Raw genomic sequence first — 15245 nt, forward strand, 5'->3', positions numbered from 1 at the left:
TGACAACCACACATCATGCAGTGTGACAACCACACGACATGCAGTGTGACAACCACACATCATGCAGTGTGACAACCACACATCATGCAGTGTGACAACCACACGACATGCAGTGTGACAACCACACATCATGCAGTGTGACAACCACACGTCATGCAGTGTGACAACCACACATCATGCAGTGTGACAACCACACGACATGCAGTGTGACAACCACACGACATGCATTGTGACAACCACACATCATGCAGTGTGACAACCACACGTCATGCAGTGTGACAACCACACGACATGCAGTGTGACAACCACACATCATGCAGTGTGACAACCACACATCATGCAGTGTGACAACCACACATCATGCAGTGTGACAACCACACGACATGCAGTGTGACAACCACACGACATGCAGTGTGACAACCACACATCATGCAGTGTGACAACCACACATCATGCAGTGTGACAACCACACATCATGCAGTGTGACAACCACACATCATGCAGTGTGACAACCACACATCAGTGTGCATGTGTGACAACCACACATCATGCAGTGTGACAACCACACATCATGCAGTGTGACAACCACACGACATGCAGTGTGACAACCACACGACATGCAGTGTGACAACCACACATCATGCAGTGTGACAACCACACATCATGCAGTGTGACAACCACACGACATGCAGTGTGACAACCACACGACATGCAGTGTGACAACCACACGACATGCAGTGTGACAACCACACATCATGCAGTGTGACAACCACACGTCATGCAGTGTGACAACCACACATCATGCAGTGTGACAACCACACGACATGCAGTGTGACAACCACACATCATGCAGTGTGACAACCACACGACATGCAGTGTGACAACCACACATCATGCAGTGTGACAACCACACATCATGCAGTGTGACAACCACACGTCATGCAGTGTGACAACCACACATCATGCAGTGTGACAACCACACATCATGCAGTGTGACAACCACACATCATGCAGTGTGACAACCACACATCATGCAGTGTGACAACCACACGTCATGCAGTGTGACAACCACACGACATGCAGTGTGACAACCACACATCATGCAGTGTGACAACCACACGTCATGCAGTGTGACAACCACACGTCATGCAGTGTGACAACCACACGTCATGCAGTGTGACAACCACACATCATGCAGTGTGACAACCACACGTCATGCAGTGTGACAACCACCACACAGTGTGACAACCACACATCATGCAGTGTGACAACCACACATCACGCAGTGTGACAACAGCACATCATGCAGTGTGACAACCACACATCATGCAGTGTGACAACCACACATCATGCAGTGTGACAACCACACATCATGCAGTGTGACAACCACACATCATGCAGTGTGACAACCACACATCATGCACACGACATGCAGTGTGACAACCACACATCATGCAGTGTGACAACCACACATCATGCAGTGTGACAACCACACGATCATGCAGTGTGACAACCACACATCATGCAGTGTGACAACCACACAGTGTGACAACCACACATCATGCAGTGTGACAACCACACATCATGCAGTGTGACAACCACACGTCATGCAGTGTGACAACCACACGACATGCAGTGTGACAACCACACGACATGCAGTGTGACAACCACACGACATGCATTGTGACAACCACACATCATGCAGTGTGACAACCACACGTCATGCAGTGTGACAACCACACGACAACCACACATCATGCAGTGTGACAACCACACGACATGCATGCAGTGTGACAACCACACACAGTGTGACAACCACACATCATGCAGTGTGACAACCACACGACATGCACATGCAGTGTGACAACCACACATCATGCAGTGTGACAACCACACTTCATGCAGTGTGACAACCACACAGTGTGATAACCACACATCATGCAGTGTGACAACCACACGACATGCAGTGTGACAACCACACATCATGCAGTGTGACAACCACACATCATGCAGTGTGACAACCACACATCATGCAGTGTGACAACCACACATCATGCAGTGTGACAACCACACATCATGCAGTGTGACAACCACACATCATGCAGTGTGACAACCACACATCATGCAGTGTGACAACCACACATCATGCAGTGTGACAACCACACATCATGCAGTGTGACAACCACACATCATGCAGTGTGACAACCACACATCATGCAGTGTGACAACCACACATCATGCAGTGTGACAACCACACGTCATGCAGTGTGACAACCACACAGTGTGACAACCACACATCATGCAGTGTGACAACCACACGACATGCAGTGTGACAACCACACATCATGCAGTGTGACAACACACACGTCATGCAGTGTGACAACCACACATCGTGCAGTGTGACAACCACACAGTGTGACATGCAGTGTGACAACCACATCATGCAGTGTGACAACCACACATCATGCAGTGTGACAACCACACATCATGCAGTGTGACAACCACACATCATGCAGTGTGACAACCACACGTCATGCAGTGTGACAACCACACATCATGCAGTGTGACAACCACACGACATGCAGTGTGACAACCACACGACATGCAGTGTGACAACCACACGTCATGCAGTGTGACAACCACACATCATGCAGTGTGACAACCACACATCATGCAGTGTGACAACCACACATCATGCAGTGTGACAACCGCACGACATCATGCAGTGTGACAACCACACATCATGCAGTGTGACAACCACACATCATGCAGTGTGACAACCACACATCATGCAGTGTGACAACCACACATCATGCAGTGTGACAACCACACATCATGCAGTGTGACAACCACACATCACGCAGTGTGACAACCACACATCATGCAGTGTGACAACCACACATCATGCAGTGTGACAACCACACATCATGCAGTGTGACAACCACACATCATGCAGTGTGACAACCACACATCATGCAGTGTGACAACCACACATCATGCAGTGTGACAACCACACATCATGCAGTGTGACAACCACACATCATGCAGTGTGACAACCACACGTCATGCAGTGTGACAACCACACGACATGCAGTGTGACAACCACACATCATGCAGTGTGACAACCACACGACATGCAGTGTGACAACCACACATCATGCAGTGTGACAACCACACGACATGCAGTGTGACAACCACACGACATGCAGTGTGACAACCACACGACATGCAGTGTGACAACCACACGACATGCAGTGTGACAACCACACGACATGCAGTGTGACAACCACACGACATGCAGTGTGACAACCACACGACATGCAGTGTGACAACCACACATCATGCAGTGTGACAACCACACGACATGCAGTGTGACAACCACACGACATGCAGTGTGACAACCACACGACATGCAGTGTGACAACCACACGACATGCAGTGTGACAACCACACGACATGCAGTGTGACAACCACACGACATGCAGTGTGACAACCACACGACATGCAGTGTGACAACCACACGACATGCAGTGTGACAACCACACGACATGCAGTGTGACAACCACACATCATGCAGTGTGACAACCACACATCATGCAGTGTGACAACCACACATCATGCAGTGTGACAACCACACGACATGCAGTGTGACAACCACACGACATGCAGTGTGACAACCACACGACATGCAGTGTGACAACCACACATCATGCAGTGTGACAACCACACGACATGCAGTGTGACAACCACACATCATGCAGTGTGACAACCACACATCATGCAGTGTGACAACCACACATCATGCAGTGTGACAACCACACATCATGCAGTGTGACAACCACACATCATGCAGTGTGACAACCACACATCATGCAGTGTGACAACCACACGACATGCAGTGTGACAACCACACATCATGCAGTGTGACAACCACACGACATGCAGTGTGACAACCACACATCATGCAGTGTGACAACCACACGACATGCAGTGTGACAACCACACATCATGCAGTGTGACAACCACACATGCAGTGTGACAACCACACATCATGCAGTGTGACAACCACTCATCATGCAGTTTGTCTACCACACATCATGCAGTGTGACAACCACACATCATGCAGTGTGACAACCACACATCATGCAGTGTGACAACCACACGTCATGCAGTGTGACAACCACACATCATGCAGTGTGACAACCACACATCATGCAGTGTGACAACCACACATCATCCTGTGTGACAACCACACGCCATGCAGTGTGACAACCACACTTGCAGTGTGACAACCACACATCATGCAGTGTGACAACCACACATCACGCAGTGTGACAACCACACATCATGCAGTGTGACAACCACACATCATGCAGTGTGACAACCACACATCATGCAGTGTGACAACCACACATCATGCAGTGTGACAACTGCACAGCCACACATCATGCAGTGTGACAACCACACATCATGCAGTGTGACAACCACACATCATGCAGTGTGACAACCACACATCACGCAGTGTGACAACCACACATCATGCAGTGTGACAACCACACATCATGCAGTGTGATAACTGCACATCATGCAGTGTGACAACCACACATCATGCAGTGTGACAACCACACATCATGCAGTGTGACAACCACACATCATGCAGTGTCACAGTGTCATGCAGTGTGACAACCACACATGCATCACGCAGTGTGACAACCACACATCATGCAGTGTGACAACCACACATCATGCAGTGTGACAACCACACATCATGCAGTGTGACAACCACACATCATGCAGTGTGACAACCACACATCATGCAGTGTGACAACCACACGTCATGCAGTGTGACAACCACACATCATGCAGTGTGACAACCACACATCATGCAGTGTGACAACCACACATCACGCAGTGTGACAACCACACATCATGCAGTGTGACAACCACACATCATGCAGTGTGACAACCACACATCACGCAACCACACATCATGCAGTGTGACAACCACACATCATGCAGTGTGACAACCACACATCATGCAGTGTGACAACCACATGCAGTGTGACAACCACACATCATGCAGTGTGACAACCACACATCATGCAGTGTGACAACCACACGTCATGCAGTGTGACAACCACACATCATGCAGTGTGATACTTGCACATCATGCAGTGTGACAACCACACATCACGCAGTGTGACAACCACACATCATGCAGTGTGACAACCACACATCATGCAGTGTGACAACCACACATCACGCAGTGTGACAACAACACATCATGCAGTGTGACAACCACACATCATGCAGTGTGACAACCACTCATCATGCAGTGTGACAACCACATATCACGCAGTGTGACAACCACACATCATGCAGTGTGACAACCACACATCATGCAGTGTGACAACCACACATCATGCAGTGTGACAACCACACATCATGCAGTGTGACAACCACACATCACGCAGTGTGACAACCACACATCACGCAGTGTGACAACCACACATCATGCAGTGTGACAACCACACATCATGCAGTGTGACAACCACACATCATGCAGTGTGACAACCACACATCATGCAGTGTGACAACCACACATGCAGTGTGACAACCACACATCATGCAGTGTGACAGTGTGACAACCACACATCATCCTGTGTGACAACCACACATCATCAGTGTGACAACCACACATCATGCAGTGTGACAACCACACATCATGCAGTGTGACAACCACACATCATGCAGTGTGACAACCACACATCATGCAGTGTGACAACCACACATCATGCAGTGTGACAACCACACATCACGCAGTGTGACAACCACACATCATGCAGTGTGACAACCACACATCATGCAGTGTGACAACCACACATCATGCAGTGTGACAACCACACATCATGCAGTGTCATCACGCAGTGTGACAACCACACATCATGCAGTGTGACAACCACACATCACGCAGTGTGACAACCACACATCACGCAGTGTGACAACCACACATCACGCAGTGTGACAACCACACATCACGCAGTGTGACAACCACACATCATGCAGTGTGACAACCACACATCATGCAGTGTGACAACCACACATCATGCAGTGTGACAACCACACATCATGCAGTGTGACAACCACACATCATGCAGTGTGACAACCACACATCATGCAGTGTGACAACCACACATCATGCAGTGTGACAACCACACATCATGCAGTGTGACAACCACACGACATGCAGTGTGACAACCACACATCATGCAGTGTGACAACCACACATCATGCAGTGTGACAACCACACATCACGCAGTGTGACAACCACACATCATGCAGTGTGACAACCACACATCATGCAGTGTGACAACCACACATCATGCAGTGTGACAACCACACATCATGCAGTGTGACAACCACACATCATGCAGTGTGACAACCACACATCATGCAGTCACTCACCTGGTACACACTAAGTGATGTATAACATGTATGAAGCCAGGCAGTGTACACTACAATAATACACTACCTATCTGTCCACTACATTATGGGGAATAAATCAATACAACATAAATCAGTTTCCCATGAAACTAAAACAAATTACTGCCACACCAACACTGATCCTCACTCACACTACACACCAATATATATATATATATATATATATATATATATATATATATATATATATATATATATATATATATAAACCATACCACGGGTGGGAATAGAACTCGCGATCAGAGTCTCAAAACTCCAAACCGTCGCGTTAGCCACTGGGCCGCCATCCAGTGGCTAACGCGACGGTCTGGAGTTTAGAGACTCTCTGATCGCGGGTTCTATCCCCGCCCGTGGTATGGTTTGTTTGCACTCGTGTCATTACGATTTCATGAGTCAAGTTATATATATATATATATATATATATATATATATATATATATATATATATATATATATATATATATATATATATATATATATATATATATATATATATATATAATGTATATTTATATACAAGGAATTCGCAAGAGCAGGCGAAATATACACAAACACTGCTCTCTGGCTGAAGGAGACTCGAACCTACGAACCTTGGAACAAGGTACGCAGTGCTATACCAAACTCACCACGCTGGAGTCCAGCTTGCGCTAGACTTTGATCCAAGGCAGCCAGCTTTCAGGGAGAAGGCTTACAGCTTTTTCAGTCTAGCGCAAGCTGGACTCCAAGGTATTGGTCCAGTGTGGTGAGTTTGGTATAGCACTGCGTACCTTGTTCCAAGGTTCGTAGGTTCGAGTCTCCTTCAGCCAGAGATCAGTGTTTGTGTATATTTCGCCTGCTCTTGCGAATTCCTTGCATTGTTAAAATCTCTAGTAAGGCTGATGCATGCAGGGGATGAGATGAAAAGCTGTAAGCATTCTCCCTGAAAGCTGGCTGCCTTGGATCAAAGTCTAGCGCAAGCTGGACTCCAAGGTATTGGTCCAGTGTGGTGACTTTGGTATAGCACTGTGTACCTTGTTCCAAGGTTCGTAGGTTCGAGCCTCCTTCAGCCAGAGATCAGCGTTTGTATATATATATATATATATATATATATATATATATATATATATATATATATATATATATATATATTTATTGGGAGATGTTAAGTGAATGTATAGGAGCCTTTGAACCAAGTGAGAGAGTAATTGTGGTAGGGGACCTGAATGCTAAAGTAGGAGAAACTTTTAGAGAGGGTGTGGTAGGTAAGTTTGGGGTGCCAGGTGTAAATGATAATGGGAGCCCTTTGATTGAACTTTGTATAGAAAGGAGTTTAGTTATAGGTAATACATATTTTAAGAAAAAAAAAGATAAATAAGTATACAAGATATGATGTAGGGCGAAATGAAAGTAGTTTGTTGGATTATGTATTTGTAGATAAAAGACTGTTGAGTAGACTTCAGGATGTACATGTTTATAGAGGGGCCACAGATAAATCAGATCACTTTCTAGTTGTAGCTACACTGAGAGTAAAAGGTAGATGGGATACAAGGAGAATAGAAGCATCAGGGAAGAGAGAGGTGAAGGTTTATAAACTAAAAGAGGAGGCAGTTAGGGTAAGATATAAACAGCTATTGGAGGATAGATGGGCTAATGAGAGCATAGGCATTGGGGTCGAAGAGGTATGGGGTAGGTTTAAAAATGTAGTGTTAGAGTGTTCAGCAGAAGTTTGTGGTTACAGGAAAGTGGGTGCGGGAGGGAAGAGGAGCGATTGGTGGAATGATGATGTAAAGAGAGTAGTAAGGGAGAAAAAGTTAGCATATGAGAAGTTTTTACAAAGTAGAAGTGATGCAAGGAGGGAAGAGTATATGGAGAAAAAGAGAGAGGTTAAGAGAGTGGTGAAGCAATGTAAAAAGAGAGCAAATGAGAGAGTGGGTGAGATGTTATCAACAAATTTTGTTGAAAATAAGAAAAAGTTTTGGAGTGAGATTAACAAGTTAAGGAAGCCTAGAGAACAAATGGATTTGTCAGTTAAAAATAGGAGAGGAGAGTTATTAAATGGAGAGTTAGAGGTATTGGGAAGATGGAGGGAATATTTTGAGGAATTGTTAAATGTTGATGAAGATAGGGAAGCTGTGATTTCGTGTATAGGGCAAGGAGGAATAACATCTTGTAGGAGTGAGGAAGAGCCAGTTGTGAGTCTGGGGGAAGTTCGTGAGACAGTAGGTAAAATGAAAGGGGGTAAGGCAGCCGGGATTGATGGGATAAAGATAGAAATGTTAAAAGCAGGTGGGGATATAGTTATGGAGTGGTTGGTGCAATTATTTAATAAATGTATGGAAGAGGGTAAGGTACCTAGGGATTGGCAGAGAGCATGCATAGTTCCTTTGTATAAAGGCAAAGGGGACAAAAGAGAGTGCAAAAATTATAGGGGGATAAGTCTGTTGAGTATACCTGGTAAAGTGTATTGTAGAGTTATTATTGAAAGAATTAAGAGTAAGACAAAGAATAGGATAGCAGATGAACAAGGAGGCTTTAGGAAAGGTAGGGGGTGTGTGGACCAGGTGTTTACAGTGAAACATATAAGTGAACAGTATATAGATAAGGCTAAAGAGGTCTTTGTGGCATTTATGGATTTGGAAAAGGCGTATGACAGGGTGGATAGGGGGGCAATGTGGCAGATGTTGCAGGTGTATGGTGTAGGAGGTAGGTTACTGAAAGCAGTGAAGAGTTTTTACGAGGATAGTGAGGCTCAAGTTAGAGTATGTAGGAAAGAGGGAAATTATTTCCCAGTAAAAGTAGGCCTTAGACAAGGATGTGTGATGTCACCGTGGTTGTTTAATATATTTATAGATGGGGTTGTAAGAGAAGTAAATGCGAGGGTCTTGGCAAGAGGCGTAGAGTTAAAAGATAAAGAATCACACATAAAGTGGGAGTTGTCACAGTTGCTCTTTGCTGATGACGCTGTGCTCTTGGGAGATTCTGAAGAGAAGTTGCAGAGATTGGTGGATGAATTTGGTAGGGTGTGCAAAAGAAGAAAATTAAAAGTGAATACAGGAAAGAGTAAGGTTATGAGGATAACAAAAAGATTAGGTTATGAAAGATTGGATATCAGATTGGAGGGAGAGAGTATGGAGGAGGTGAATGTATTCAGATATTTGGGAGTGGACGTGTTAGCGGATGGGTCTATGAAAGATGAGGTGAATCATAGAATTGATGAGGGGAAAAGGGTGAGTGGTGCACTTAGGAGTCTGTGGAGACAAAGAACTTTGTCCTTGGAAGCAAAGAGGGGAATGTATGAGAGTATAGTTTTACCAACGCTCTTATATGGGTGTGAAGTATGGGTGATGAATGTTGCAGCGAGGAGAAGGCTGGAGGCAGTGGAGATGTCATGTCTGAGGGCAATGTGTGGTGTGAATATAATGCAGAGAATTCGTAGTTTGGAAGTTAGGAGGAGGTGCAGGATTACCAAAACTGTTGTCCAGAGGGCTGAGGAAGGGTTGTTGAGGTGGTTCGGACATGTAGAGAGAATGGAGCGAAACAGAGTGACTTCAAGAGTGTATCAGTCTGTAGTGGAAGGAAGGCTGGGTAGGGGTCGGCCTAGGAAAGGTTGGAGGGAGGGGGTAAAGGAGGTTTTGTGTTCGAGGGGCTTGGACTTCCAGCAGGCATGCGTGAGCGTGTTTGATAGGAGTGAATGGAGACAAATGGTTTTTAATACTTGACATGCTGTTGGAGTGTGAGCAAAGTAACATTTATGAAGGGGTTCAGGGAAACCGGCAGGCCGGACTTGAGTCCTGGAGATGGGAAGTACAGTGCCTGCACTCTGAAGGAGGGGTGTTAATGTTGCAGTTTAAAAACTGTAGTGTAAAGCACCCTTCTGGCAAGACAGTGATGGAGTGAATGATGGTGAAAGTTTTTCTTTTTCGGGCCACCCTGCCTTGGTGGGAATCGGCCAGTGTGATAATAATAATAATATATATATATATATATATATATATATATATATATATATATATATTTATATATATGTATATATATATATATATATATATATATACACATTATACATATATATATATGTATATATATATATATATGTATATATATATACATATATATATATATATACATATATATACATATATACATATATATATATACATATATATATATATATATATATATATATATATATATATATATATATATATACATATATATATATATATATATATATATATATATATATATATATATATATATATATATATATATATATATATATATATATATATATATATATATATATATATATATATATATATATATATATATATATATATATATATATATATATATATATATATATATATATATATATATATATATATATATATATATATATATATATATATATATATATCAATAACAACACTGCGCTAGCCAAGGATTGGAACCCATGTTGTACTGGCCTGCCTCATGGTAAGCGTGAACTACATGACGCTTTAAACCACAGGACCCCCCAACCCTACAAGAATGGCGCAGCCAGCAATGCTAGCTGTTGAGCTGCCATCCGCTAGCTTGCATTGCTGGCTGCGCCATTCTTATAGGGTTGGGTGGTCCTATGGTTTAAACCGTCATGTAGTTCTCGCTTACCATGAGGCAGGCCAGTACAACATGGGTTCGAATCCTTGGCTAGCGCAGTGTTGTTATTGATCAATACCACTAGTTCATGGTTACATATATATATATATATATATATATATATATATATATATATATATATATATATATATATATATATATATATATATATATATATATATATATATATATATATATATATATATGCTTTCAACTTAGTCACAAGGGATGCTGCTCTCCAAGCAGTTTCTAGACACTTCCCTTCCCTCTCTCCCTTCACTGAATCGTGTTACAGTGTGATCTCTAAACTATTGTTTGGGGACCATGAAATTGACTCGTGTGAGGGTGTGCAACAAGGGGACCCTCTCGCTCCCTTTCTGTTCTGTCTGATCATCAAGAGTCACAGAGGCACTCTCCAGTGTGCTCAATATCTGGTTATTGGATGATGGTAACCTAGCTGACACTACAGAATCTCTCCTAGAGGACATCAGAAAAATTAAAGATATGGGAGAAAGCCTGGGCCTATCTTTAAACCCCACCAAATGTGAAATAGTTTCTACCAATCGACAGATGATCCAGAATATTAGTTCTGTTTTACCAGGAGCACGAGCCATTGATCCAGCCAACAGCACTCTCCTTGGTGCTCCTCTTGGGCCGAATGCCATCGATCTGATCCTAGAAAAAACCTCTCAGACCTCAGGAAGATGGAAGGCAGGATGAAAGATATGATGCCTTCTACCTACTCACCAGGTGCTTGTCAATCCCAAACCTTACCTACTTTCTGAGATGCTCCCCAGCCTTCAGCAGTCCGAAACTCAAGGAGTATGACTCTCCTTAAGATCATGCTAGAGAGTGTATAGAATCTTTCCCTCGAAGATGGACAGTGGTTGCAAAGCCTCACTTCCAGTCAGTCTCGGGGGCTGGGAGTATGCAAATCCTCCCAGATTGCCCTACCAGCTTTCCTATTCTCTTCCATAGCATAAATAAATGAGTTAATAAAACAAATTATTCCGGACAACCTAAGTGACTCAGCAGGAATACAGGACCCTAACTTTGCCAGTGTCATCACTGAATGGGAGACTCTTGCTGCTCCAGCACCAAACCCTAGTGCAGCACTGGCCTACAAACAGTCAAGCTGGGATGGCCCCATCTCTGAAAAGGTGCGTACCAACATGCTTAGGGCTGTAACATCAGACAGGGAGACTGCCCGTCACCAAGCTGTGACTGCACATCACTCCAGGGACTTCCTTCAAACAGTTCCTATATCGGCAATGGGAACACGCCTCAACCCGAAGACCCTCCGCATTGCTTTGGCTCTGCGCCTTGCTGCCCCAATTCACACGGAATATACGTGTATTTGCGGCGATGCACAAGCCAAACAATGTGGTCTGCATGGTCTTAACTGTTCCAAAACCAAGGGCTGGCATGCAAGACACAATGAACTCAACATCATAAAGAGAACCCTTGCTACAGATGGATGCACAGCCGAGAGAGAGCCCCGATCAGTAGCAGCCACCAATACCCACAATCCAGCAAACCGCCCAGATGGGATCACCATCTATCCTTGGAAGAATGGTAAGCCCTTATCATGGGACTATACCTGTGTGTAGACGCTGGCTGACACCTACGTCCATGACAGCATTGGGAGACAGGGAGGAGCTGCTAATCACAGGGAGGAGTGCAAAATCACCAAGTACAGGGACATAAGCCAACAGTATCAGTTTGTCCCAGTGGGATCAGAGACCTTGGGATCATGGGGAAAAATGCCACACGTTTCCTTAAAGAACTGGGTTCCAGACTCATCGACACCACCAGGGACCCAAGGGCAGCCACCCACTATCATGTTTCAGCGCCTCAGCGTGGCTATCCAGCGGGGAAATCTTGCTGCATACTTGGCTCGCGTCCCACTTCGGATGAGCTGGAGGAGATTCATAACCTTTGATACATTGTACCATTGTATTTATGTTTGTGTTTTCTGTAAATGTATTCTGTCTATTAAAAAATGTTCCCATAGAATATAAAATATAGGGGGTGGTAGGAGAAGAAAATATTCAAACAGCTCCGGTGAGAACCTTGAGTTTTCCCTGAGGTACGTTTATTGTCTTCTCTGAGGATGAGGCTCCCCAGTAAAGTTCTAGAGGTGGTACCTCTCTATATTTTATAAAAATGCATAATGAATATATATATATATATATATATATATATATATATATATATATATATATATATGTCGTGCCGAATAGGCAGAACTTGCGATCTTGGCTTAAATAGCAACGCTCATCTTGTCATATAAGACAAGCGAAAATTTGTGTATGCAATAATTTCGCCAAAATCATTCTGAACCTAACGAAAAAATATGTTTCACTATGTTTGTTTAGTATTAAATTACTGTAAACAAATCTAAAATATATTTAGTTGGGTTAGGCTAAAATAAATTATTCTTGTTATAATAAGGTTAGGTAAGTTTTTTAAAATTCTTTTGGAGCAAAATTAAAATTTTTTACATTAATTTTACTGAAAAAAATATATCTTTAAACGTATAAGAGAAAATTTTAGAAAGGACTTAATTTTAAATGAGTTCTTGTTAATTGACCAGTTTTACATATTTGGCACGATATATATATATATATATATATATATATATATATATATATATATATATATATATATATATATATATATATATATATATATATATATATGTATATATGTATATCCGTATCTCACCGAGGCAGGGTGGCCCAAAAGGAGAAACGAAAGTTTCTCCTTTTACATTTAGTAATATATACAGGAGAAGGGATTACTACCCCCTTGATCCCGGCATTTTAGTCGCCTTTTACAACACGCATGGCTTACTGAGGAAGAATTCTGTTCCACTTCCCCATGGAGAAAAGAGGAAATAAACAAGAACAAGAACTAGAAAGAAAATAGCAGAAAACCCAGAGTGGTGTGTATATATATGCTTGTACACGTATGTGTAGTGTGACCTAAGTGTAAGTAGACGTAGCAAGACGTACCTGTAACCTTGATATTTATGTGACAGACAAAAGACACCAGCAATCCTACCATCATGTAAAACAATTACAAGCTTTCGTTTTACTCTCACTTAGCAGGACGGTATATATATATATATATATATATATATATATATATATATATATATATATATATATATATATATATATATACATATATATGGACGAAGGTGAAGAATCACAGAGCTTCTTAAAGTGTCCAGTCTATATGAAATATGGAATGAGGCACTGGCTAGAGAAAGAGAAAATATTAAACTTAAGTTAAATGAATCATAGAAGATCCAGGAAACACAGATAGAACCTGAAACAATAAATGAAATTCAAAGAACTGCAAAATATTTTTTTTCATATGCCAAATCTAGAGCAAAAACCATATCCAATATTGGGCTTCCGCTTAAATAAGGTGAGAGTTCACTTATGACAGCAAAGAAATGAGTGAGTTACAGAAGTCTCAGTATAACTCGGTGTTTAGTGAGTCTTTAATCCGACTAATGGTCAACAATCTGAATGATTGTTCATGAAAGAGACTCAAAGTTTGGTTAATATTTCCAGAATTTCTGATATTCCAGAATTTCTGATATAACACTAACACTACTGGACTTTGAAAAAATAGTTAATGACATGACCATGTGTTGTGTCCCAGATCCAGACTCGTGGAACTCTGTGTTCGTCAAGAACTGCAGCAAACCCCTTTTGTATGCCTTATGTATATTATGGAGATGGAGTCTAGACACGGCGGTCATCCGACAGATGGTAAAAAACCAACTGAACATATATAGCCCCACTCCATAACTGTGGCAGTAATACAATTGTAAAGAATTACAGACCGTTACGACTTACGCCGCGCATCATAAAAGTCCTTGAAAGGGTTGTAAGACGCAAAATCGGCAACTACTTGAATACCCAACAGTTGCACAACCCAAGGCAACATGGGTTTAGAGCAGGTCATTCCTACCTCTCACAATTACTGCGCCCCACTTTGATACAGTCTTGGATACACTGGAGAATAAACAGAATGTGCGAGACCTGGTCACAGACCGGGTGGCGGGGACGTTGAATCCCGAGAACCTCTCCAGGTATACTCTC

Source organism: Cherax quadricarinatus, chromosome 29, assembly GCF_038502225.1.
Source record: "Cherax quadricarinatus isolate ZL_2023a chromosome 29, ASM3850222v1, whole genome shotgun sequence".
Classification (NCBI taxonomy): Eukaryota; Metazoa; Arthropoda; class Malacostraca; order Decapoda; family Parastacidae; genus Cherax; species Cherax quadricarinatus.